This window comes from Lactuca sativa, chromosome 2, assembly GCF_002870075.4.
Source record: "Lactuca sativa cultivar Salinas chromosome 2, Lsat_Salinas_v11, whole genome shotgun sequence".
NCBI classification, from domain to species: domain Eukaryota; kingdom Viridiplantae; phylum Streptophyta; class Magnoliopsida; order Asterales; family Asteraceae; genus Lactuca; species Lactuca sativa.
In genome coordinates this window covers 105143253-105148671 of record NC_056624.2, presented here as the reverse complement: position 1 = coordinate 105148671, position 5419 = coordinate 105143253, and positions in this window count along the sequence as shown.

Genomic DNA, 5419 nt, shown 5'->3' with positions numbered 1-5419 from the left:
GGCGCACCGTAGCGCTATCAGCACAGTCAATGCTGCTTATGGGAATAAAGTTTCAAATCGCGATATCCATCCAGGAAGTCCTCCAACAGTAACAGCCACAGGCTCGCAAAGCCAGAAAGCAGAGAAGAAGAAAAGAAAACGTCAAGCCAAAGTGGAACGCAAACAGTTTCAGAAAATTGCCAGACAGCAGCCACAAACCTCTGCCATCCCAGTACCGAGCAGACCATATGAGGGAACACTCCCGAAGTGCGACCGGTGCAATTTCCACCACGAGGGAATGTGCCGAGTCTTGCAGTGCGTGAACTGCAACAAGAAAGGGCACATCGCCCGTTTCTGTAGAGCTACCTCCACCACTAGGGCCAGCCTAAATTGCTATAACTGTGGTGAGTTTGGGCACTATAAAAGAGATTGCCCAAAGAAGGAAAACAAGGAAAGCACCCGTGTTCCCATAACTCCTACCCGACACTTCACTTCCTCCACTGATGTGGGTACTAGCCAGTCATGCCACCAATGCAGTGAGATAGGACACTTCAAGAAGAATTGCCCGATAACGCAGAACTCTGGCGCAGACGGGAAGATTCTCAGGATCACAGCTGCAGGGGAGCCTGCTCAGGAACTACGTTAATGTATTTAAGGCGTTTCGTTGTAACAGACTTATAAACTATCTAGAACTAGTGCAACTAGAGTCTTACCTTATGCGAGAATCCTGTCTGTATAGGAATTCTCGTGCTGCGTATACTTGTCTTTTGTAGTATATCTTATTCGCAGCGATAGTCTTGTGGTAAACCTAAAGTACTGTAACTTTGTTCATGGTTGCACAGTTGTGTTTTGTCTGTAATCGTCCATGTTTAATTCTAATGTCTTTAAAGTTTCTGTATGATTCCGACATTATCATACAATCAGATTCAATTTGATCGACGCGAAAACAGCTTCATACGTACGTCCCTATCTTCTAGATCACTTTTCCAATGAAGCCGTCTTATCAGAACGCCGAAGTGCTCATTCCAGGATTACCTCTTAGATAGTTTCTTTCCAAAGGAATCCTCGATGTACCACTCGTGCAGTACGTCAAGTTCAATCTAGGAAAATTCATACGGATGATCTATCACTGAGGATGATATACATAAAAGTGATATATAATCAAGCTTCTACAGGCTTAGAATTGGTGATTCCACTTTAACTTCTTTTTCCCCGATGGGATGTGAGCTTAAAGAAGAATCAGTTATTCGACTACCTTTTCAACCTTAATTATATGCAACTCGTATACCCGAAATTGTGATGGTGATACCATGTATGAATTCTAATATGAACTTCAGGACGGAGAAACTGCCTAAGTATACGAGTAATCACATCGTCATGTGAATAAACTTAGAACCCAGTACAACTCCCGAAAACAGATCGCCCTATAGTTTAAACACCCACGGAGATACAAGAACAACACGAGCAACTTGACGAACCACACAGAAATAGAATTAGAAGACTAGGTTTCTCACCCTAGAGAACCCCGGTCAGATTCTTCCAGAGGTCGATGGATCGCATCGTAGGTGCCTCGGTTATCGAGGAATCCGTCAAGATTTTCATAGAAATCGTTATCTCTGCCTCACATAGACAAAATGGTTGAGCAAACGTAAGGAAAGAATCTACTTCCAGGAATGGATCTGGAATCCGAATATCACCAGTTCGAGTGTTAGGGGAGGATGTCCGGAAGACTATCTCCTGAACCCGATACGGACACTTCGGGTTCGTAGTGATACCTTTCGGATAGGACCAATACGCCCATGGTTTTCATGAGTTAAATGAAGGGTTACGTTTTTCTTACTTGGATCAATTCGTCATTTTCCCCATGAGATGACTTACTTATCTACCCTCGTAGTAAGAAGAAAGCCCATGGTAACAATCCTACAGTGGAACTTTTAGCAAAGTTCTCTAGGCACGAGTTTTGAAATTGAAGAGTCAAATTTCTAGGACACACTGATAGTAATGTGTGAAATTTTGAGTACTCTTTCAATTTGACAAAACCGTTGACCATTTAGCGACACCAAAGACGCCGACAATTTTTCACCAGATTCTAGGTCTTACCGACCCACCGCATTAGTTCATTCGGAACTCCTCGCAAGCTACAGAAACTCGTACGACTTTGACCCAGCAAGGGGTGGCCTTTGACTGGGAAGTTACGTAAGAAAAGGAACCTTTGAGATTCCAAGTGAGTGACCAAGTTCTTTAGGATAACTCACTCTGGGAATGGCTTAATACGCTTCGTAAAGCATGGAAATCTAAATCCAAGTTAGACAGGACCTCCAAGATTCTTATCAGAATCGGTCCTGTGCCTTACACAAACAAGACCTACTCCGCGAACTCAGTAACGTACTTTCTACTCTTCGCATCTCGATCGTGAAACCATACCTTTCCATTAAGTCTATTGCAAGTCCACTCTTCGAGATCCTCAACTTTGTATTAGAACCGTAGTGACCCTCGACCGAGAGGTCAAGAGAACGAAGAAACGCCATCGCCAGTTAGTGAAGGTTCGTTGGAATGCCAACCGAGAACCCGTTATCAAGTAGATGCACTAGAACCAATCGATTAGGAAGTTTCCTCCTCACGACTCGATCATTCGTGCATACTTCCTTGCTTAAATTCTAATTTCGGGACGAAATTCCCTTTAACGGGGGGATGATGTGACAACCCGATATTTCGAGACATTGTAATGTAAACCAATCAAATTTAGGTCAAAATGTAACTTTCCTAAAATCTTGTTTGGGTTAAATAAAGTAGTAGGAATCGTATCAAGGTTTCCAAGCATATAAAGAACCCTAAAATCCGAGTTATAACGAAGAAGTTATGACCAACGAAAGATTCTCGGAAAAACCGGCATCAGTGATTAATCGTAAAACGCGAAATTTTGATGCAATAGTTTTTAGCCTTAAGTATCTAAATGGAAGTTATAGACAACCTCAATCTATGATCGTACATAAAAAGAATGTCCAAATCTGACTTCGGATGTGAAAGTTATGAATTTTTGAAGAAATTCCTTAATCACGTCATTTTATTAAATAAATAATAAAAATAATTTCAGAATTTGCCAACGGAATCTAAACGAAAGTTGTAGATCTTAGTCTCACCTTCGCGTGGATATAAGGAACGTCAAAAACGGAGTTCGTATGAGGGAGATATGAATTTTAGAAGTTTAATTAAAATAAATATAAATTTAATTATAAATTCCCAGTATTATCCGAAGGGGAGTCATCGGATAGGGCCGAAGTACGCCCTGCGTACCTTCGTACGCCCCGCGTACTGAGATCAAGGGCTTCGGATCGTCCACGTCGCCAATATCCGAGGAATCCGACCCGTCCGACCCGTCCGAAGCTCCGACCCGTCCGACCCGCTGTCCCGTCCGACCCGCCGTCCCATCCCACCCGCGTACCCAGCAACCCGTCCCATCCGAACCGAGGCAGTCGAGGCTTCGGTCACGCATGACGTACGCGTACGCGCTGCGTACGAGCGTACGCCCCGCGTACGGAGGCGGTTCAGCCTTCCTATAAATAGGATGCGAGGCTTTCCGAAAAAGTTGCTCAGTTCTCTCATTTCTCTCTCGATCTTGCCTCGTTTTCCATGCCCGTTATAACCTGAAGCTCTGGTCTTTTTGCTCAAGTCCCGAGGGTCAATTTTACTCCCGAGATTCCCGAGAATCCCGAGAAAAATCCGTTTCCCGAGACGAAACTCTGCCCGGTTTTCCATCTCGCTATCTTCAAACTTTCATGTGAGTTCATACCCCTTAAATAATGTTTTAAACTAACTTTAAATGCTTTATGGGGGGATACAAGTAGAATCATATTACTTGTTATATCAATCACATGTGATTAATATACAACATTCAAAAGATTTGGCTACTCATTAGCCGTTTTACCAAACAGTTTCCTTCAAATGATTTTTATAAACGTTTTATATGTTTTAAACTCCTTATTACACTGTACCTCTTACTCTGTTTATCATATTTCAAACTTATTTACAACTGTATTTCAAACAAATGTTCCTTATACTTAAATTGTTTTATCAAGCTTATGCCTTCAAATTGTTTTATAGATTGACATCAAGTCGATCTTTCCTTAAACTAATATTTATGTTTCAAATGTTTTACCAAACTTATTTATGCTTTTATATTATAAATTGCATGCCTCTATATGTATAGTTATATAAGAAATGTTTAAAAGACTTAGGAAGGCTATCCACCCTATTTCCTTTTCGCGCCTTGAGATGTGGTCTGGTGGGATATTGGATACTCGTCCGAAGGTCGTTTAAATATTAGTTATATATCATGTGTACATATAAAGTCATAAAAGGTCCTTCCAGTTCATCCTATGCCCTTGGGTAGCAGGGGTATACATCCACGTCCATACGTACCACTTAGATCACTAGTAAACTACCATATGGGTAGTTCAGGAAGATACTAGAACCATTACGAGAACGCGATATCATACAACGAGTCAGTTCATTCATGAGTCAATACTTTCTAGAACATTGCTGTACAATACATATACATCTATACTAGGACGAGAACATATACAATTATACTAGAACGCTTACATGACAATACTTGCTAGATAGAGAGAACACACATTGCAGCTAGCACACGTAGAACATTTCAGTACACCATAAGTACAATTACATGATCACACTTACATGAGTACGCTTTCATATACATAGGATAGACGTCACTAGGGGGCTATAGCTCAGAACCAGTTTAGGATCTAACTATACTGATAAAACACACTACGATTGTGATTGTTATATCGAGTATACATGATCGCAGGTAATGTGATCCTCACGGCTTGCATTCATGCAGGGGTCGTGTGTAGGTCCTAAAATCCCTTTGATAGGGGAGCGAAACAGTCTGGGATCTAGACATCACATTATACCTTATCCATCAAATAAGGCAAGTTGAGTATCGATGTATTGATATATATATATTTATATATATCCAAATACTGTGGTACTTGGTAGTATTACCCTAGATTTAAGGTAATAGGTACGGTTGTAGTTCGACACTACACCATAGTACCATTTCTTTCCCATTACATTCACTTCGTGAATTTTTCATAGGAAGCGCGGTAATGTAGATGCTATCTGTTGATAAATAGTAGCCCTTTTTAGAGCTACGATTTAGTACTACGTAAATTTTCCCAGTACATATTTCAGTGATAACCTCACTTAAACATAAATATACAATCTATATTTTGAGTAATGATAGTTATACTTTGGAAAAATACATACTCTTACAAGAGACACACACACACAGAACAGTTAAGTCTTGGTAGAAGACTCATTTTGTTACTAATAAGAATCATAGGGATTTCTAGGGATTTTCAAACATATACAGTTGAGCTACAAATATTTTCATACTTATACTCATTTTCTTTCAAAG